This window comes from Callorhinus ursinus, unplaced genomic scaffold (assembly GCF_003265705.2).
Source record: "Callorhinus ursinus isolate GAN/ISIS: 27379988/994484 unplaced genomic scaffold, GSC_fseal_2.0 scaffold6, whole genome shotgun sequence".
Lineage (NCBI taxonomy): Eukaryota > Metazoa > Chordata > Mammalia > Carnivora > Otariidae > Callorhinus > Callorhinus ursinus.
In genome coordinates, this window is record NW_027397068.1 from 17109938 (window position 1) to 17133951 (window position 24014).

General features: G+C 35.2%; 1 protein-coding gene across 3 annotated transcripts in view; it reads left to right on the forward strand.

Annotated features, from left to right (window-relative positions):
- FUT9 (fucosyltransferase 9) overlaps positions 1-24014 on the forward strand; it is a 196884-nt gene that overhangs the window by 78193 nt on the left and 94677 nt on the right. For all 3 annotated transcript variants that reach the window (XM_073893654.1, XM_073893653.1, XM_073893655.1), the window contains one exon: positions 21271-21359. The gene's annotated coding sequence lies outside the window, so the exon portion shown is untranslated. The remainder of the gene's footprint in view (positions 1-21270; positions 21360-24014) is intronic.

Here is a 24014-nt window from a genome sequence, read left to right on the forward strand (position 1 = left end):
AGCGTATCCCCAGCAGTTACTACAATTCTTACACATGAAAGGTGTTTACCAAATATTTATTAAATTGGTGAGTGAATTAACAGTCACTTTTTCTTCATAAAATATGTTTATTGAATTGTAATCCCTTCGAAACATTTTTCTTTCTGTGGATTATTCCGTGCTCTTATTTGTCTTTCCCATGTGACTACTTCCACTGGATGCAGTTTGGGTGTCTGTCCCTGGGTGAGAGGGAATGGGTGTTATGATTGACAACACCATCCAGACAAAGGGGGTTGAATAAATCATGTTCCAAACAAGTAGTAAGGATATGCCAATACTGGCAATAAACACATAAATGTTAAGAAATTGCATATAAGAGTTAATGAATTATGTATTACAAATTAGGATGTATAACAGAAAACATCTCTGCAGCAAAAACTAACACTGAAATATGTCTTTCTTTATGTCTATTTATGAGCATTTAATTATTCTTCCTAAGGAAAAAATAAAAGTGGCTTCCAAGATCTTAAGTGAATAAGGATCCACAAAAAGTAAGTTTCTAAAATATTATTTTAGCAGCTGTTTATAATGAAGAGTGAATAAATACATTATGGCAGCTCTTTTCAGCCTTTTCATTCTTTCAATTTAACCACCATTTATTGAGTATCTTCTATGTGTAAGACATGGAACATGTACTGTGAAGCATGTGATAAATAGGCAACAATTTGCTGAAGGAATCTAAGGTCAAACCACAGAGTTAGAGCATCTAGTGTGTACATGCTTAACCAATATGTAAACAGAGGATAATAGATGAGTAGTCATGTACTACATACTCTCCTTCCTTAGTAGAAGGGGACTTCCTTGAGAGCGGAATAGTTTTAGTCATCTTTATAACCTGGTACCTAATACAGTGTTGGGATCATACAAGCACTGATGTGATCATAAGAGCAGCATCCTAGCCTTGTGTGCCTCTCTTTCAATGCTGCTTTCATACTTTGAGTAACTTGGAATTGGCCTTAGTGAAGTATTTACACTGTGGAAATCACCAAACACTACAAATCGGATCTTTTTCCCCGAGAGCTGGTTGTTAAATATTTACCTGCATACCACTGCATAAAAGACAGTTTTTTAAAAAGATGTTTGGTGCAGGAGTGAATGAGTTAGTGAGTAAAATTTATAGGAGAGAGGTTATAGCCCAAGATATCTTTTAGTTCATTTGTGATATAGAGGAGGTGAGAAGGTGAAAGCTGATAATAACTTTCAATGAACATTACAAAACAAACAGAATAAAAATTAAGACCCTTAGGATAGAATACAATCCAATTTCCTACTCTGTGAGGGGATTTTATAAAGAATCATTTTTAAAAAAGTATATTCAGTAGGGTACCCGGGTGGCTCAGTCGGTTAAGTGTCTGCCTTCAGCTCAAGTCATGATCCCAGGGTCCTGGGATCAAGCCTTCCCTCTGTAAGGCTCCCTGCTCAGCAAAAATATAGTATTAGTATAATAATATGTATTATTGTGTACTTTGTTGAAGTCTCCTCCCTGTCCCTCTGCCCCCCCACCCCACTTGTGCGCACTCTCTCTCACTCTCTCTCTCAAATAAATAAAATCTTTTTAAAAAAATTAAAAAGGATATTCAACAACTACCAAAAATAAAACCTTCTAATGAAAGGGAATGCTAGGAAATTAGGTAAAGCTCTACTTCTTTCTGGGACTTAAAAAAAAAAAAAAGATTCACATTTCTTCCCAAGTATAGTACCCTACATAATGTATTCTCATTTTGTATTTCATCACTGTGTCTATGACTCTTCCATTAGACAAATGCTTCCTAAATTTTTTTTATTTATTTATTTTTGAGAGAGTGAGAGAGAGAGCACAAGCCAGGGGGAGGGTCAGAGGGAGAAACAGACTCCCAGCTAAGCAGGGATCCCAATGGAGGGCTCCATCCCAGGACCCTGAAATCATGACCTGAGCTGAAGGCAGATGCTTAACTGACTGAGCCACCCAGGCATCCTCCTAAATATTTTTAAACTACCATTTATTTAAAAGAATCACCTCCATGTAAAAATGCAATGACATATAAAGTCGTTCACACAATTCCTGGAGGAGCACAGAAGTTCAAAGTTCTGTCCATAGGCCTCGGTTAAAAAACAGACATAATGTACTAGAATAAGAGGACCTTAGGGGCTAGCTATTTGTCAAATTCATTTCCTATTTCCAGCATGAGTCTGGCACACTGACACTTTAAAATAGAAAGCACAGAGAAAAAATAAGATTTCTAGATTGAATGAATGAATGAATGGAATGAATGATTAGTTATTTGAGATGCCCATTACTGCCCCTGAGATCTCTTTTTCAAAACACCTTTCATTTTGTTTAATGTTTATTTATAAAGCATGATTTTCAAAACATATAATTTTTATATCACAGTCCTCTGATAATTTTCCACTTTGCATCATTTATAATACCAAACTGACTGTCTCCCCACCCACCATTCACCCCCCCACCCCACCTTGGAATATATAGTTCTAATTACAGTTCAAGATTTCATTAATGTTCCAGGCAATGATGCCATCACTCATAAGCATGATGATCTTTCATTTAGCTAAAATTCTAGATCTTGGTCACCTGAAAGTCTATTAAGCTAAAGTCATTACATGTTTCTACTTCCTCAGTGGACATTTAAACCTAACTCTATATTTTTACTATTTAATTTCCTTGTCAGTTTCAACCTGTTCTAATCTATGAAACTCTTTGTAAGTTACATGAACTAGTAGCTTGAACTCCCCATTTACATTTATCTCTAAGTTTATTAAGTATGCCAAATAATATCATGTCATCAAATAATTGATTTAAAAATGATGCAAAGAAAGGTTCAGTAATAGAAACCAGAGGCCTCCTGCAGTTTGACACAGAAATATTAACCAGTATCATTTCATAGGAAAGATTTATCAGCTAAAACTTCAACAAATTACACAATAATACTATCCACATATGCTTATCTTAATCACAAAGATATTAGACATTATTTCAAATGTTTTGTTGAAATCTAGATGATTCAGATGAGGCATCACATCATCTGTGATATCTTTCCCTGACATTCAGTGATGCATACCTTCTTTGTGTTCCCATGAAATTTTGTGCAAGTCCCTATCATAGTCTGTACCACAATACACCAAATTTCCTTTCATATCTGTCTTTCCAAGTATTCTGAAGTCCTTGAAGAATGAGTTTGTGCTCCCTGTATGTCTGCATTCTCAGAACCTTGTGAACAGTAGTTATTCAGTAAATATTTGTCAAACTGTTAAGAATAGAGATATTCTCCTATGTTACCTCAGAATGCAGAGTCCTGTACAAAGTTTGCAGTTTTCTCTGGGTTTATTCTAGGATGCAAATCACCAAAAATAATTCACAACAGTTTGTGGGAATAGATGAGCCAGTTCACCTCTTTGTGCCTTACTTAGAACATTCTTACTATTTTAAATTCATGCACATATGGAATATGTGACTTGGTTCTATTACAGAAAGATAATTTCATCTTTTTAAGGCTAAAACTGTATGTGTTATTATGGTTATTTCTCTTTTCTTCCTTTCATACTGCATCTTTTGTATTTCTTTTTAAAATGTCAAAAACAGTATCTCATTAACACCCTCTCAGAGAACAGTTGCCAGTGTTTCCATTCATAGACTTGATACTTGGAGTGCCTACTTCCAAATCATAAGAAAATTATAAAATGCAACAAAATCACAATGTCTCTGAATATTTATGCACTCAGGTATATAAAATTTGCATTGAACTTTCTGTTCTTTGCCTGATACTAATTCATTTATTAAGTATTTGGAGAATAAAATGCCCTTAGCTTATGGCTGCCTTTTGATGGCCAGACACAGATCCATTTTTTCCAAAGCTAATGTATATAAGAAGATATTCACAGATAAAAATATCTGCACACAGGTTGAATAATTAGCATCTACTACAGACCTAAAAACTCAAGGGAGGGAGAACAAAGTGACCTTGTACCTTATGTGTAATCTTTACTAATTGAACTCTAAGCTAGCCCTTGAGATTTTTATGCAGTCTGCAACAGAAAGACCAGTGGAATACCAATAGATCCTCTTATATTTATTAGTTCATTCTGCAGATACTAAAGTGGGGTGAAAATTGATTCAATTCATTTGTAATCCACTACCAAAGGGGGAAAAGTGATTTTTAATCTCATCTTAATCCACTTACATATACATGGAAAAATAATATTTCCAAGGAAAATCAGGAGAATGTTTTTAATAGCAATGGGCACATAAGAATTTTACCATGTTTGTAATTTCTTACCATCTTATAAAATTTCTTCAAAGAAATTATAATTTTGAATTAAAAACACTAATAAATATTTATGTTGAACAAATATTGTGGTTAAGGTGTTTTTATGGGCCCCAAGAATACAACATAAATAATATAGCCAATGTCCTAAAAAATCATAATCTAATGGAGAAACAAAATATTGAGAACTCACTTATTCAAACACAAGGTAAAGTAAGGGAAATATTTGACATCGATGTGAAATAATGCTATGGGAGCTTAGAGGATTCAATGATGAAGTTTTATAAAATGGGAAAGATTCGAGCTGTGCATTGGGGGATTAGCATAACTTCACGAGTTTTAAAGGATATTCTAAGCAAAACCAAAAATATGGGCAAGAGCTCTGAAAATATCTAAAGATATAATGTAATTGAGAAATGGAATACAGCCCTGTGTAACTGGGCTAGAATAAGGAGTCATGACAGATAAGCCGAGAAACGAAAGTAGTAGTTAAATTTTGAAGACCTTTCTTGCCATTTTAAATTATTTGGACTTCAGCTTCTGGCAGTGAGGAACTACTGAAAAATTTTGAAGTGTGGAATGGCATGAGTTAAACCCGAATATCTATCAGGGTTTTGGAATGTTTTCATTGGTGACAACACAGAAGGTTTAAAAACAGTAATGTGGAGTGTAAGTGTAGTGTTAAGTGAAGAAGTTCTTGGTTGTGGCAATGGAAGTGGGATTGAAAGCGGAGGAAGATTTATTAAAAATTAGAATTAAGACAATGTTTGAATGAAAGATGAAAGTAGAAGTTAAGGAAAATAAAGATGGCATTGGGGTTGCTACTCAATATTACTTGTTCATAATTGCAACCAAGTGTGCATTCTTAAATATTACTGTTTTATATCTTTAATTTTAATGAGTGTTCTGAATCCTGAAAAATTTTAAGTTTATAAATCTCTAAGTAATCTTTTCCCATTCATGCATATGTGTGTTTTATTTTACCAAAAGATCTTCAAGAATAATTTTTCAGAGGAAACTATATAAATAACTAACTAAATAAATAAATAAATAAATAAAAATTTACATTTCATTACATGACCAAACATTTCCTTAAGGAGATCACAGTTTTTTTCCTTCATTTGGGGAGCAGAGGAACAGTCTTTCTCCTTCCCCATTCTCCTTTTCTACGTGGTTAGTGTCTCCAGGAATTCATCTTTTTAGCTTATGATAAATAAAGAAATGTATCTATATTATATAAAGATATATTTGACCTAATTCAGTTATTTCAGTTCATTTGCTGTGGTGTGTGTGTGTCCGTGTGTGTTCATGTGTGGGTGGCAAACATGTATGTAAAGCTTCAAAAGGTAATTGGTGGACATTTCAGTAAAACACAATGAAACTTCCCTGATTTATCCAGTTATATGCAGATAACAGTTTCCTAATATTACATCAATACATAGAAGTAGGTAATGGTGTTTTTGCAAGGATCATTGTTTATTTTTGGAAAATGACATATGCTAGTGAACAATTTATCTTTAAAGGGTGAAATATATCATAATCATATTCATTAGAATGCCAAAGTAAGAACTATATATCAGAAAAATAAATTTATAAATAAAGCACTGAGTTCATCTAAGTTTTAAAAAAATGGATTATCAGGTCAAAACCATTCATTAAACAGAATAAACCATATGATGTTATCTCCTTACAAGGATAATTTTCTGATACTTGCTTCTTTTTCCTTTTATGCAAATCCTAGAATCTATCATTGCTTTGGGTTATTTGTAACCAATAAGATTTTCATGGTCAGATGCTTCTTTTTAAGAAGAGTTATAAATTCTTTCTCTCAAAGCAGTTCCAAATGGTGCATGAGTCTACCTTTGAGGCACATTCTGCTACAATAAAATCACCTTTAACTTAGAGTTGTATATGTGAACAGCCTTAAATGTATGACTTGGTTTATAATTGCATATGGCTCACTGAATTTGAATTAAATTTTATAAATACAGTTGGGTTTGATAGCCACATCAAATAGCACATAGAAATTATGTGTTTTCCCCCATTATGCCAAATTTGAAGGAAAAACACCTTCACATTACACTAGAGAGAACAGTTTAAGCTTATAATCCTCCCACACATCCAGCAACACTAGAATATTTGACATGCCAAACAAGCCAATAGAGATTACATATTGAGATGGGAAAGCACTTTGAGGAACAGACAAAAGGTGAGAGTGACTAGAACAAAATGAGCAAGACCAAGAGAGTAGCAGGCAGGATCAAGACCCCCTTTAACAGTCAGCAGGAGACACATAGGCTACCTGCTTTCAGCTCTGCAACATCAGCTGAGGCCGTGAACAAAGGATGTATGTATGTGTGTATATATATATATATATGTAGGTATGTATATATATATATACATACATATATATAAAATTTTGGCCAGTCTCCTTCACCATGCTAAGGAAGGAGCCCGGTGAATAGTTCATAAATATTATCATGCAACAGCCTTATTTAGGAAGAGTGTAAGTTCAGTCAGAACATATATACACATACATATATATGTATGCAATTTTTTTGGATACTTCCCTTCTTCCTCTCTGCCCTTAATTTCCATCTCCCAGGTGAACAGAATTATCATGCCGCCTTCTTGTTATTCAAGAACTCATCACTCTAGCATCCCAACATTACTTCAGGTAACTCCTTACTCAAATCAAAGTTAAATCTATGAAGATCGTGTTAAAATCACAGGGCTGTTGTAACAAATTACCAAAACCAGTTTGCTTAAAACAATAGAAATTTATTCTCTCAAAATTCTTGAAGTTAGAAGTCCAAAATCAAAGTGTTGACAGGGCCAGGATCCCTCCAAAGCTCCAAAGTCTCCAGGAAGAATCCTTCCTTGCCTCTTCTAGCTTCTGGAGGTTGCCGGCAGTCCTCGACGTTTCATGGTTTGTGGCAGCATAACTCCAATCTCTGTCTCTGCTTTCACGTGGCCTTCTTCCTTTTGTGTCTCTGTGTCTCCACAGTTTTTCTTTTTATAAGAACACAAGTATTGGATTTAGGGCCCATCATAATCCAGTGTGACCTTATCTTAACTCCATCTCATCTGCAAAGACTTTCTTCCCAAATAAGGTCCCATTCACAGATACTGAGGGCAGATACTGAGGGTTAAAACTTCAACATATCTTTCTGGGGGCACGATTCAATCCATAGTAGGGGAAACTAATACTCGGTGGTTGTTTAGAAGGACTACCAGATCCTATATCAAAGTCAGAGTGACTCTAAGGTTTGTTTGCATTTTTAAAGGACCTTGTAACACAAATGTATCAATAATGAATAGACTCATGGGGATCAGAACATTCTTAGCACCTGCTTCCTGAGTTTCCAGCTCCTTAACCTTCAGCAAACCCCACAGCTCAAGATCTACCTCAAGACCCACTTGCCAGAGTGGACCAGATACAAAATGAAGAGGAGCTACTATGCAGAAAACTTAGGCTGTGCGTCTTATTTTTTTTCCTTTAGCAATGTTTTTGGTTTTATGATAAATATTTAAGTATTTTCTTTGGCTCCAATTATATGAATAATGGCTTTATACTTCATTTTAATTTTTTCATATTATTGTGGATTTAGATTTCATGTATGGAAAACATAAAGGATATCCAGGCAAAAATTTTGGCAACAGAAAACTACACAAATGTAAATGATTTGGGGAGGCCTGGATTTCTTTTCTTACAAAATACTTCCTAAGTGTGATGAAAAGAACGAATAGAAACAAAGCAAAAGAGTCTTTGCAAAGTTTAAGTCAGATATTCTGGATTCTTCTGTGCTTGCTTGGTAGAGTAAGTATGCATTCACAATTCTGAAGGACTTATCCCTGATTGGAGTAAGGACAGAGGATGTGATAACTTTACTTAGGCCCTTAAAATCCTGAAATTCAAGTTTTAAAATTATTCAAAAGGAAATGAATGCATTTTAAAACAAAGTGCTTTTCCCTGTATGCAAGCTGCTTTTCAGAGTACAACTTTGTCATAAAATTGGCCTATACCCTGAACAATAAATGTATTTCCTTTTTTAAATAACTTGGTTTATTCATAAATCACATGCGATCAATACATAGTTCAAATGATTGTACTCAATGTAGCAATTGCAGCTAAAATTGGAATGGATTCTTTTTCTTTCTCAGAACATTATTTGTTTAAGAATCAGAATTTAATAAGAAATTCTGATTTTTAAAAATCTTTCATCAGTTTTAATACAACTTTAGAAAAAAGGAAATACATTACTCTAAATTAAGTTGTCATGGTATAAAATATCCATTTACATTTTTGTTAGGTTTAGCATTTCTTCTTTGTTGATTACAAAAAATATATTATGCTAAATTTTATTATTTTGATTATTGATTTCCCAAGAGGCTTTGTTCTGAATTAAAAAGCTACAGCTTAAGTTTTATAATTAAAATTTATAGTGAAACATTTATTTTTCATGCAGTTAATTTATACTCAAGAAAAAAATTAATACTTATTTAAGTAATCATATGAGTTTCTATGGTGCCTTTTATTCAACTGTTTTGAACACTCTGTGTTAATGGGTCGCTCGGTTCTTGTCCCAGACGTACCAAAGAATTGGAGATACAAGACCAGAATGGGGCGATAGAGTTTATTGAGTAGATAAGTAGATAAATATAGCACCCTTTCAAAGACAGAAAGTGGGCCACTGCTGATGCAAGAGAGGCAATGGCACTGAGAAGCTCTAGCTGCCTCTTTTTTAAGCCTACTTTGTGTACATGTAGATTTGGCTTTGATTGGCATTTTTGATTGACAACTGGTGGTTACATAACATTTCGGTTTTTGCGCATGCGCCTACCCATAATGCATTCTGTTATAATTGTATTTATTTATGTAATGTACACTTATGAGTTTCTAATGAGCTTTTGTAGTGGACGTAAGGGAAAGTTGCTTCTCTTGTATGCATGCTCAGCTCTTGGAAGTCTCCTCGTGGCTTTTGAGCTTTCTGGCTAGACCTTTCCTGTTCTGTTAGATCTAAGAGATAGCTCTGAAAGTGTGGCTGTTAACCCTCGGTTAACACCCACTTGGGTGGGTCCAAGGGTGTGGCCAGCACCAGCTTTATCCCTCCTTGTTAATGCCTAACTAACTGCATAACATCTGGAACTGACCTAGCTGTGACTTTTTACAGTGTGGCCCCCCAAACATATGCACCAAATTCTGGGAAACAGAGGGCTTGTTATATGTGGAAATTCTAGTCCCTACCCAGACTTATTTATCAGCATCTCTAGAAAGATAGTACATGAATCTATTTTTAATAAGCCATTCACATGATTCTCATGTTTATTAATGTTTGAGAACCCAGGATTAAAGGGGACAGACTGGTGGATCCTTACCTTTTCAACACTAGTGAGCTCTAGGCTTTGCAGTTTACTGGGAGAACCTGTTCAGTGGCTGTTAACTACTTCCAAAGGAAGTCATCCAAGGGACATAAGAAGAAGCCTGAACCACCTCCCAATGCCCCCAGAGTTTGGGGAGCCTGACCAAAGATAGCAGGCAGCATGCTTGGAGTCCAAGAGAAATATTCACAGATTGCTCTTCCCTTCTTCCTTCTCTCTCCCCCGTCCCCCTGCTTCTCTTCTGTTTTCCTTCCCTCCTTTACTATTTTCCTTCTGTTTTCTCAATGCCTTCACTAATTTTGTCAGAAGAATTGGGGTGGAAGAGGGTGTCCAGAGGACAAAGACGGCTTATCAAAAACCCTCCCTTTACCCACCGACCTGGCTCAATCCTACTGAACATCCTTACAACAGGTGTTTATAAAGGAAAATGTCTTTTTTGTTGTTGTTGTTGTTACTGTCATAGATGAAAAAGAAAAGAACCAGTGTCACTAGCCATCTGTCCCTGGTCTGTCTCCCATCTTTGGTCCCAGTCAGGTATCTCCTTTAGATGGGTGTGACTGAGGATAGATATAAGTATCACGCAATCTTTATCTTGACTTTACTTCCTAGCTCCCATTTCCAGATTCTTCTTCCAGGGAGGGTTTTAACAAATAGGATCAGAAATCAAAACACCATCTGAAGAAGCAAGAAGTGCACTTGCTTTTTGGGAGCAGCCACTGGAGCTCAGCCCAATGCTCATCCTGTTCATTACAGCCCCTGGGCTACCAACTGGCCTGTCTTTCCTTGGCCTGTCACATCACAAGTCAGGGCTTATCTCTCATTGCCCCTTCCCCTGAAAAACTGCCTCCCCCTCCCAGCAGAGCTAGAGAAATACAGAGATGAAGTGCTTAAACTTTATTGATTCAATTGAAAGATATGAAAAATGAGACCATTTTTAGATCCATATCTCAGTAAAATTTTTTAAAAAGTTCATAATGGTCTAAACCAGAAGGTGGCAAATATGGTTCAGGGACCAAATCTGACCTGCTGCTAGTTTTTGTAAATAAGAGTTTACTGGAACATAGCCACAGCCATTTGTTTATGTATTATTTATCTGCTTTCACACTACAACAGCAGAATTGAGGAATTATGACAGAAAGTATATAATAGATGAGAACCTATAGACATCCTTGACTTCACCTTTTGGACTGTAATACCTAAAGTATTTACCATCTGTTTCTTTAGTGCACAGTTTGCTAATCCCTGGTCTATATCAAAACATTCTTACTTTATTTGTCCAATTTCTGAAGTCAAAATATTCATAAATTAAATTCCATGGAAACATTTCCCATAGCAATAGAAAATCTGAATAGACCAATTATTAGTAAGGAGATTAAGTCAGTAATCCACAATTTCCCAACAAAGAAAAACCCAGGACCAGATGGCTTCACTGGTAAATTTTACCAAACATTTAAAGGAGAATTAATACCAATCCTTCTCAAATTCTTTCAAAAAAGCCAAAGAGAAGGGGACACTCCCAAACTCATTTTACAATGCCAGCATTATCCTTATACCAAAATCATAAAAGGACACCACTAGAAAGGAAACTAAAAGTCAATGTCCCCAATGAATATAGATGCCAAAATTCTCACTAAAATACTGGCAGACTGAATTCAGCAGCACATTAATAAGGTCATTGAACATGATCAAGTGGGATTTATCCATGGGATGCAAGGATGATTCAACATACATAAATCAATCAGTGCGGTTCACTACATTAATAGAATGAAAGAAAAAGAATTATATCACTTCAATAGATGCAGAAAAAACATTTGACAAAATTCAACATTCATTTATGATAAAAACTCAACAAATTAGTCATAGAAGGAACATATCTCAACATAATAAATGCCATATATGACAAGCCCACAACTAACATCATACTCAATGGTAAATGATTGAGAAGTTTTCCTCTAAGGTCAGAGCAAGGCAACAATGCCCATTCTCACTATTCCTATTCAACATGGTTGTGGGAAGTCCTAATGGAAAAAAAAAAAGAAAAAAGAAACAAAAGATATCAAAATTAGAAAGGAAGAAGTAAAATTGTCTCTTTCTGCGGATGATATGATTTTGTATATAGAAAATCCTAAACAGTCAACCAAAAAATGTTAGATCTAATCAACAAATTCAATAAAGTTGTAGGATACAAAATTAACATACAAAAGTCAGTAGCATTTCCATAAACTAACAATAAATTTTCTGAAAAATAAACAAATAAATCCCATTTGCAATAGCATCAAAAACAATAGAATATTTAGGAATAAATTTAACCAAGGATTTGAAAGACCTATACACTGAAAACTATAAAACATTGGTAAAAGAAATCAAAGACATATAAATGGAAAGTATTTTGTGTTCATGGATTGGAAGAATTAATATTGTTAAAATGCCAATACTACAAAAAGTCATTTATAGATGAATACAATCCCTATCAATTTTCCAATAGCAACTTTTTTATAGAAGTAGAAAAAACACTCTTAAAATTTATATGGAACCACAAAAGACCCTAAGTAGCCAAAGAAATCCTGAGAAAGAAGAACAAAACAGGAGGCATCACACTTCCTGATTTCAAGCTACACTATAAAGCTATAGTAATCAAAACAGACCAATGGAACAGAATTGAGAGCTCAGAAATAAACCAAAGCATACACAGTCAACTAATATTTGGCAATGGAGACAAGAATACCCAATGGAGAAAAGACAGTGTCTTCAATAAATGGTGCTTGGCACTCACATGTAAAAGAATGAAACTGGACCACTATATTACAACATTGGCACAAATTAGCTCGAAATTACTTAGTCATTAAGAAAAAAAAAGGAAATCTTGCCTTTAGCAATGACATGAATGGAGCTAGAGAGAGTGGTATGCTAACTGAAATAAGTCGGTCAAAGAAAGACAAATACCATGTGATTTCACTCATATATGGAATTTAAGAAAAAACAAATGAGCAAAAGGGGGAGAAAAAGAAAGAAAGGTAAAACAAGAAATGGACCCTTAACTATAGAGAACAACTAATGGTTGTTCTAATGGTTCCCAGAGGGGAGGTGGAGGGAGAGATGGGTCAAAGAGGTGATGGGGATTAAGGAGTGCACTTGAGATGAGCCCTGGGTGATGTATGGAAGTGTTGAGTCACTACAGTGTACACTTGAAACTAATATTACATGTATGGTAACTAACTAACTGGAATTTAAATCAAAACTTAGAAAAAACTTGAAGTGAATGAAAGACTTAAATGTCATATATGGAAAACAATATGGAGGATCTTCAAAATATTAAAAATGGAACTACCATATGACTTAAGAATTCCACTTCTGGGAATATATCCAAAGAAGAAAAAACATATCTGCATCTTCATGGTCATAGCAGCATTATTTACACTAGCCAAGACATGAAAACAACCTAAGTGTCTCTGAGTGGATGAATGGATAAAGAAGTTGTGAGCTACAAATATTATTCAGCCACAAAAAATAAAGAAATCCTACCATTTACAACAACACAAGTGAATTTTTTTTTAAGATTTTATTTATTTATTTGACAGAGAGAGACACAGTGAGAGAGGGAACACAAGCAGGGGGAGTGGGAGAGGGAGAAGCAGGCTTCCTGCTGAGCAGGGAGCCCGGTGCAGGGCTCGATCCCAGGACCCTGGGACCGTGACCCGAGCTGAAGGCAGACGCTTAATGACTGAGCCACCCAGGCACCCAACACGAGTGAATCTTGAAGGTTTTATGCTAAGTGAAATAAGTCAGACAGAGAAAGACAAATATTATATGAATCATCTTACTTACATGTGAAATCTAAACAAAATAAAACAAACAAACAAGAACTCAGAAAAAGAGATCAGACTTACGGTCACCAGAGGTGGATGGTGGGGGTAGGGGACTGGGAGGAAGGTGGTCAAAAGACACAAACTTCCAGTTATAAAATAAATAAGTATGGGGGTGTAAAGTGCAGCATAGGGAATACAGTCAATAATATTGTAATAAATTTGTAAGGTGACAGAGGGCAACTATACCTTTCATGGTGAGCATTTTGTAATGTATATATATGTCAAATCACTCTGTTGTACACCTGAAACTAATATAATATTGTAGGTCAACTATACTTCAATTAAAAAAGAAAAGGTAAATCAGTACTAGGATGTACTGTACAATGTGATGACTATAGCCAACCCTGCTATATGACGTATAGGAACGTGGTTAAGAAAGTAAATCCTAAGAGGTCTCGTCACAAGTAATTTGTTTTTCTTCTTTCTTTTTTAATTGTATCTCTATGATTTGATAGATGTTAGCTGAACCTATTGTGGGAATCATTTCACAACATATGTAAACTAAACCATCATCCTATGCACCTTTAACATATACTGTGATGTATGTTAATTATTTCTCAGTAAAACTGTAAAAAAAAAGATTCCCCATACACATGTTAAAATATACTATATTCTTTTAACCAGCATAAGATAAATATCTGGAAATAACTGCTTTAATCCCAATAACCAGAACAGCATCTATCATAGTAGGGATTCAATAAATGCTTGGTTAAATAAATGAATCTTTAAAAATGTATGTACATTTTGCACATGATATTTATTTTAGAACAGATTTATTTTTCCCAAATCTTTGAGTAAAACAAATGTTCCGGGAACAATGCACAATGAGATTTATAGTATTGTTTCAAGCCCCCGGTGGGAGAACCTCAGTAGTTTGCCCTGAAGGTTTCTATAGGTTTTAAAAGCAACCCTCCCTCCCTTCCTCAAAAAGTGCATGTTAAAAATATTCTACAGATAAAATATATGTATAAACTATGAACTAATTTCAAACATCTTCTATCATTGCATTTACTACCCTGTATCCAAACATAAATATATTTTAAGTCCGCAAGACATTGATGATTATTAACGGTCCTAAATGCTTCTAATCCCTGTCTCCTACAGCAGCTCAGGAAGTAGAAGAATTTGCAACACTCAGGGCTAGTTCTCTTCCTCAACGACAATCCTGTTCTGTGCTGTTCACACAGATCTGCTTCATATTCCCCTAAGGAATAAGGGTCAGGGCAGATCATCCAAGCCAGCTACATAAGAAGAAGGAAACAAGAGGAAAGCCTAGCCTGAGAAAGAATTCGGACCATGAAAATAATCAAGGAATTATAGAAGCAAGCACAAAGCATACACTCTTCCCATAATCACTCTTTTTTTTTTTTTTCCAGTTTCTGCACAGATACAAACCGAGGAAGGTGACCATTCACCATCTAGCCACAGAGTCAATTTGCCCCACAACAAAACACTCAAGACATCATTTCCCTTTCTCTCCCCTTTCCTCCTCAGTCACTTTGTGCTTTTAATTTCAGGATTCTTATTCCTATTTTCACCTAACATAAAAAGCAAACCAACATTTTTATGGTGAGAAAAAGTATTCCTTTTCCATGTAAATTATGCAAAAAAAAGTCCTTTGTGACTAAACTATCCAATTTTGGTCTCATGAGACAGAACTGTGTGGCCAAGAGTAGGACTCTGGAATCAGTCTGCTTCTGTTGCGGGCCAGTTGCACCATTTGCAGGCTGGGTGACCCTGGACAAATGGCTTAACTTCTCTGTGCTTCATATTCTTCTTCTCTACAACTGGAATAGTTATCTCATAGGCTTGTTGATAGAATGAGATTATGTATATAAAACCCTTAAAATTGTGCCTGGTATATAGTAAGCACTCTTTTATTATGAGGTGGTATTATCATTCGTGTTGATGAGGTTTAAGGTTTTAGCTCGAGACCCTCCAAAGGCTGGCCCTTGCTCCCTTCTGCTCACACTGCCTATCTCTCTGCTCTGCTGAAGCCATTGAAGACATTTAGTACAGATTTCTTCCTTTCCCTTTCTTCCCTTCCTCCTCTTGACTAGGAACTCTGCAAGGACAGGAGAGTATTTTGGCCACCCTTTTAGCCATAGCACCTAGCAGCTGTTAGATAGGACACATTTTTTAAAATGCATGTTGAATTAAAGAAGGCTACGGTCCCAGTCTAGTAATTCTGAGGTCAAAAAATTCTGTTTAAAGCATAGCCTCAGGAATTGGCTCAGTGACCTCTTCTGGCAGCAAATCTCACTTACTACTATAAACTCATGAAGGGATTGTCTTTACTTGTTCAAAATTCAAGGTCCTTTCAACACAGGTGGTGAATTAAGTTAAGAAACTTACTCTTATTAATGAAATTCAATTTTGAATATATCTGAGCTGTTTCTAACAACCTCATTCAGAGTTCTCCAGAGTTTTCTTCTTTCTGAGAAAAGTAATGCTCCACACAGATCTGTACTTCTGAAACAAATAACGCAACATATTTTAAGAAAAAAGGAAAAGAAGAAGATAACAGGAGAGGAAGAAAAGGGGAGTATGTCAGAGGGGGAGACGAACCATGAGAGATGATGGACTCTGAAAAACAAACTGAGGGTTCTAGAGGGTAGGGGTGTGGGGGGATGGGTTAGCCTGGTGATGGGTATTGAGGAGGGCACGTTTTGCATGGTGCACTGGGTGTTATGAACAAACAATGAATCATGGAACACTGCATCAAAAACTAATGATGTAATATATGGTGATTAACATAACAATAAAAAAAATTAAAAAAAAAAAGTAATGCTCCATTTGTCTATTTCCCTATTCTTCGATTTATAAGAATAATATAGTGCTTTACTTAATCGTTTATATTGTCTTTAATCAATTGGTTCAACATATATTTTTTTCATTATATAAAACAAATGTCTCCATATTTTTACCTTTTAAGTAAATTTTACCCAAATTGACTGAAGTTATCTTACATAAATATCTATGTAATTTTTGTTTTCCAAATTGACCTTTCGCTAAAGAAAAACACATTGCCTACTGTATCATGAAGGCTCAAAAATACATTTGTATTTGTGAAATGGTGAAATCAATGGGTAGGATTTTATAGTTTATTCAGATATATCCCAAATCCAAACACTTCTCTCCATTGTCACTGCCAATAAATTTATAATCCATCATCTCTCAACTCAACGTCCACAGTCAACCTTTCGACAGGCTGCGGCTTCTAGGCTTCTCTCTCTGCTAAATGTTTTACAGAACATCTGAAATGATGTTTTAAAATTTTCATCAGGTCAGACTAGTCCCCTGGTCAAAACCTTCCTATGTCCACTGTACCGTGAATAAAGTCTGGACTCCTTACAATGGCTTATGAGGCCCAACGTCACCCGCTGCTACCTGCCTGTCAATCATTCCTCCTCCTGCGCTGCACCCCCCACACTCCTATGCCCTGGATTACTACACCACAGGCACCCGGGGATTTTTTTCCTCTTTGAACATTCTGTGCCTATTCCTTTGTAACTAGTGTCCCCTCTCCATGTAATGCTCTGTCCTGAAGGTGAGGCTGCGTCCTTACCATGGCTCAAATGTGACCTCCTTCACGAAGCTTACCTTCCCTGACTGCCTCTGCTCAGAATGACAATTCAGTCCCGTTGCTGTGGACCACTCTGCGGCTGACATCTCTCCCAGTCAGTTATCTCTCAGCTTCGTGGGCCCAATGGCCCTGCGAATTCAGTCTGCCCAGGATCTTGGCGTTCGGATCCATCAGTCTCTGCTGTTTCATACTTTGATGCTTCCCTCTTCCGACACCTGGTTAAAGCAGAAAATCTCACAGACCTCTGTGCCTGAGTCGTTTTGTACCTGTAGGCCCATTTTTTTTTCGTCAGCTCATCATCCATGTCATAAATAACCTAGGGAGAGCTGGGATTATAGACTGGGCCTGTTCCAGCCATGGGACCCTCGTGACACTACTGGGTCACCACATGTTGGTATGGGATTTCTCAGCACAGTAATCTCTTCCCAAAAGCATAAGCAAAAACACTGAGCATTCCTTCCAGTAGGAGTTCCTAGAGCTACTCCCCCTAGAGGTCTGGTCTCAAGAAGCTGGGAGGAGAAAACAGCCACTTTCCTCTTCCGCTCCTCTCTTCTTTCTCTCCATCTTTTGTGAACTGCCACAGAAATAAACAAATAAGGCCTTCTTCTTATTGCCATCTCTACATGATTTCGAACTCCTTTATATAAAATTATATGCAAAAGTAGTCATTTATGCTCGCTGACACACATCAATATGAAAAATAAAAATCAATGAATCATTTTTAATGTTTCATCCTTAAGTTACAAAGCCTCTGGATCTGAGCCAGACCTCAAATAATAAACTAATCCACAAAGTCTAGTCTTTATATGTAAAAGAGAACTAAAGGAATTTAGAAATCCTCTCTTTCTCCAGGCATTTGTGTGTTTCAGTCTTTGTGCCCAACTCTTGTTTTCGGTCAGGTCATGATCTTCGGGTTGTGGGATTCAACCCCATCCAGGGCTCTGCGCTCAGCATGGAGTCTGCTGAAGATTCTTTCCACCTCTCTCCCACTTCCTCCTCTGCTCCTATCCCTGCGCGCTCTCTCTCTCTCTCTCTCAAGTAAATAAATAAATAAAATCTTTAAGAAAAAAAGAAATCCTTTCTTTCTCAAGATTGCCTGACTTTAAGCCATATGTCAAAATAATCCTTTAAATAACAGAAACTGAGGGTCTTGTCCCAGCTCTACCCCACATCAGGCAGATGCCTTAACTGCCCTAGAAGGAAAGACAAGTATATAGGAAAGTAAAAAAGAAAAAAAGAAAAATGCATATTGTCATGTGACTGGCTTAGACAGAAATGTAGAGAATGAAAAAGAATAATTGTTTCCCTGCATGTAATGCAAAAAACAAAATAAAGATAACTTTATTTAGGTAAGACTTTATCAACAAAAATAATAAGAATAACTCCATAACTTAATTGTTATTTATTCAGCTAATTAAATTATAGCCATGATTTGGGAAATACACACATGCATACACACGCATACACAGTATACACAAATCTGAGTTTCCAAGTAGATAACTCAGGCCACTTGTTGGCTCTCATTATTTGTTCTCATTCTGGGTAGGATTTTAAATGTTTGATTTTGCTGACTTGCCAGCAAAGATTGTTTTGAAAGCATCAAAAAAGATTGGCATTTGATGCCGAGGCAGAAAATCATTAAAAAATTGCACAGATGCTCTAGTATCATAGAGGTCTGGAACCAGTTGAGATAGGTATAAATGCCCCTTCTCTATTTTTCTTAATTTGTTAAATATGTTGATCTTTTATGTCAAGATTTATAACCAACACATTACATTTGTTACATGAAATAATTGTGTTTGTGGTTTTGCTCATTTAACAATTCTAAGCCCGGGATATATATGGTTTCAACACAGAACATTAATCTACCTTACAAAACATTTCATTAGTTTTTTTCCAAATTCGTCTTCAAACAGTATTGAAAGCAGATGCCTAGGCAGAATTATCTTTAAACAGTGTCCAGTAAACAATGTACAAGTGAAGACTTTTTTGAGTACACACTTTTAAATTAGGGTTGGATTTGACCCCAGTTATACCTTCTAGCTTCTTATATAGATGGTTCATTTGAATTATCAAAATCCTTAAAATGAGGATAATAAAACCCACCTTAAAATATTGCTCTGATGGTTAAATGTCAATCAAACACAATACAAATCCTTCAACAGCTGTTACAATTTATAGGCAAGCTATTCATCTATGTTTTATATCTTTGAGAAAGAATAGTTAAGATTTTAAAAACAAGACAGAAATGCCAGATCTGTACTCCATATTTTTGTTACATATAATATATTTGAATCCAGTATTAAAGTGTAAACAGGCAGGGGGAATGCCAAATTAGGGAAAAAGATATTTTTCTATTAAACATAAGCCAAGGCTATGTGTATATCCAGAAAGAAATCTGACTGAACTTTGCTTTAAAATCTACTGACTTCAGGAAGAAAAAATGGATTAGAAGTTTGGGGGACATACAATGAGAATGAGATTGGCATGTGTGTGCATGTGCGTGTGCCCCACAGTGCATGCACGCGCATGTGTGTGTGCGTGTGTAGATGTGTGTGTACATGTACTGGGTATGGAATTCCTAACCACCATTTACTAACGTGTAAGTTTGGGAAGTTTATGTCCTACAGCAAAAAGACATTTTTGACAAGGAATACATTCATATAACACAGTTTGTGAAGGCACTCTCTTAAAGAGAAACTAAATCCACTCTTTATTTTATTTTAAACTATTCCATAGTTCCACTAGATTTGTTCTCGGTTGGGGTAATGTAAGTGAGTCAGTTTCCCACTTTGTATTAAAGAGAATCTCCATTCATTATAGAATAAACAATTCAATAAGGTTTGAAAGCACTTGCCTGCATTTTACAGCCAATCATGTTTGTGGGCAAGCATCTTAGTCTATTAGAGCTGCTGTAACAAAGTATCACAGCCTAGGTAGCTGATAAACAACAGAAATTTATTTCCCATGGTTCTAGGGGCAGGGAAGTCCAGCATTGTGGGTGTTTGGTGAGGGCTTCCTGGTTCATAGATGTACATCTTGTCACTGTGTCCTCACATGGTGAAGGGGGCAAGGGCACTGTCTGGGTTCTCTTTATAAATGCACTAATGCTATTCAGCTCCCAATACTATCACCTTGGGCATTAGGATTTCAACATTTGGGAGCGCCTGGTTGGCTCAGTTGGTAGAGCACATGACTCTTGGTCTCAGGGTTGTGAGTTTGAGTCCTACACTGGGCTTGGAGCCTATTAAAATTTAAAAAAAAAAAAAGGGTTTCCATGGAACACTACATCAAAAACTAATGATGTAACATATCGTGATTAACATAACATTAAATAAATAAATAAATAAATAAATAAATAAATAAATAAATAGAGGTTAAAAAAATAGGATTTCAACACAGAAATTTGGGGAGGATACAAAAATTCAGACCATAGCAGCTGGAATACATCAACATGAAAATTAAAGATATTTGGACAAATCACCTAATTATTTGGTCTTTGGTTTTTTAAGCATCCAGATAATTCAGTAACCTCTTGTTTTCTTTTTTGGTTTTGTTTTTGTGCTACGTGTACAATTTATTTTGTCGGTAGAAAACATAAAAAATAAAGATGATGAAATATACTTTGGTTAACAAGATATATTATTTCCTTAGAGTTTCAATTACAGCATTCATTCTTTTTGATAATATTTTTCTTACAATGCACCTGGGAGGCTCAGTAGGTTAAGCATCCAACTCTTGATTTCAGCTCGGGTAATGATCTCAGGATTGTGAGAGAGCCCTGGGTTAGGTTCACTCAGCACAGAGTCTGCTTGTCCCTCTCCCTCCCCATCTGCCCCTTCCCTCCCTTTCCCCCACTCGCTGTCATGCTCCTGCTCTCTCTAAAATAAATAAATAAATAAAATCTTAAAAAATATATTTCTCTTATTATATATTCAAACAATTCACATGATTCAATAGCATTTTTCTAAAGACTAATGAACTTATATTAAAGAAGAGTACAATAATATATAGAGAAAGATCTATGTTTGAGAGGTATGTAATTTTTTTTTTAGTTTTCTTTTGGTTATTAGGCTGCATATATAGTACACCCAATATATTTAACTAACATACTTTTTTTTTCTTTCTTTCCCAACAGGCTTAGGATGCAATAATTCAAGATTTTTATAATACAGTGAAGTAGCTTAACAACTGCTTATGTGCTTCCCATGATATGTTCTCTATATTGTAAGTATATATTTACTTTGATGCTGGCTTGATTGTGAGAGAAATGTGTTCAGTTAGAACTTATAGGTAACCTAGATTGTGTCAGAATTATTATAGCTAAAACTCATCCAAAGTCTAGAAAATTTGTAGAAGTTTATCTTATATGAAGAGATATTCTGTAAATTTAGATTTAATGTTGTATCAAAGTTAAAGCTTAATATAATTATCTGTTGTAGTAGAATAATACACCTTTGAGGTTTAGTTATATTTTTAATAAATATTTTACCTAATATCCTTAATATTTCTATACTATTCTTTAGTTTTCTATAAATTTTTTAAAAATATTGGACCTGCAAAATTTTATGCTAAAGTATTAAAATCTTGAAATCATCTTTTTAAAAATATAATGTGTAATATCGCTTCATAGACAGGCCAATTTCTATATTAGCTATCTTTTCAAAAATGGTTTTAGTTTTGGCAAGATAATACCTACAGCACTCAATCATTGTGTGTGTGTGTGTGTGTGTGTGTGTGTGTGTGTGTGTGTGTGTGTGTAGTTTCTTTAATAAGTTACATAAAAAAGAGAAGAAAACTGATCTTTGCTTGGTAAAGGAAACTCTTACTATTAATTTCACATCTCCAGAAAGTAAAGAAGGGAATCAAGGGCTGGGATACGAGGCTATTTTTGAGTTCAGTACTAAGCTGAAAGTACTAACTCACAGCAGTAGGAAGGAAAGGAGGTAGCCCAATACCTTTTCCTCACAAGAAAATAAGCCAAAACTAGAGCTCTTCAGTAATCAGAAGTGTCCCCAAACTTTACGGCATGGCTAGGCCATCAGGAGATGCTGTTCCTTAACAACACCTGATAATGCCAGACCTGCAAGACTCATTCCAAGGCTTGCTCTCCTTTCTCTCATCCCTTTCCTTGCTGGGACCCGGGCCTGAGCATCTAACCTCTACCACAGGTGACTTGAAACTTAGTGAGCCTTGATCTCTCTCTACAAAAGCAGGAGAATGAGGTGTGACAGATTATACTGTGGAGGCTGGAGTGATCGTAGAGAGGTTATTAGCATGTCATTTCAGAACACTGAATGCTTTTTGAAATAAAATATAATTTAATACACAATATGTAGTTCTAAAGTAGTGCTATCTAATAAAAATATAATGTGAACCAAACATGTAATTTAAATGTTTCTTGTGGCCACATTTTTAAAAAAGTAGAAAAAAGCAGGTAAAATGGGTTTTAATAATATATTCTATTAACCCTGTATATTCAGAATACAATCATTAACATGTGATTGATGTAAAAAATATTGAGACCTTTTATGTCCTTTTTTTTCACACTAAGTTTTTGAAATCCTGGGTGTACCTATAGCACATATCAATCAGGACACTACGTTTTTATTGGATATTCTTGATTTGTATTTAAATTTCATAAAATTTACAGTTGAAAAAAGTAGATTCACAAAGCCAAATTGTCCCACATATACTTAAAGTATTCCAATAACTAATTGAGTATCACTTTTTAAATTTAAACTAATCAAAATTAAAAGTAATTTCCTCTGTCATACTCGCCACATAGCAAGTACTCGACAGTTCCATGTGGCTAATATCTACCATGTTGGACAACTCTTTTCCATAAAGCCATAATTCTGCTACCTAATGAATTTTGTAGGTTGATGTCAGAACACACCAATGAAGCTTATAACTTCAAAATTTTAATGAGAAAAACATGTCAAATCCTACACTTCTGACTTAAAATGAAATTTTAAGCACTCTCATCTTATCCATGAGAAATTATAGATGAGAAAATATACAAAGTCTAAACATTAAGACTGTAATGCACATGGGAATTTGTTTTAAATTTGCTTCAGTGTAAATGCCCTATTGTAATTGAACAAATTAGCTGATCACAGCCCTTTCCATTACAATGAATGATTCAAAAACAAAAAGTAAAATAAAATTTTTAAAGATGTTTCTGTCAAATACACTGTTAAAAATGAAAATATAAGCTTCAGACTTACAAATCACATATCTGATAAAGGATTTGTATTTAGAAATTATAAAGAAGTCTTAAAACTTAACAAAAATAAAACAACCCAGTTTAAAAATGGGTAAAAGATATGAATTTCACTAAAAAGATGTATGGAGGGCCAATAAGTATATGGGAAGATGTTCAATGTCATTAGTCATTAGGGAGCTGCAAATTAAAACCACAATTAGAAACCACTAGACACGTATTAAAATGGATACAAAATTTTAAAAATCTGACAATACTAAATGCTGGTGAGCATGCAGAGCCACAGGGATTCTCATTCATTGCTAATAGGAATTTAAAGTGGTACCAACACTTTGGAAAATTGTGTGCCAGTTTTTTTGTAAAGTTAAATATACACTTAACCATATGATCCAGCAATCCCATTCCTATGTTACCCAAGTGAATTTAAAATTTATTTTTACACAGATTTTTATATGTGAGTATTTATAGTATTTTTATCTGTAATTGCTAAGACATCAAAATAACCAAAATGTTCTTCAGTTGGTAAAGGGATGAACAAACTATAGTATATCTATACAATGAAATACTACTGAACTATAAAAAAGAAAGAATTGTTGATTTATGCACATCATGGATGTTAAATGTATTTTAGAAAGAAGAAAGACCCAAATGACTGA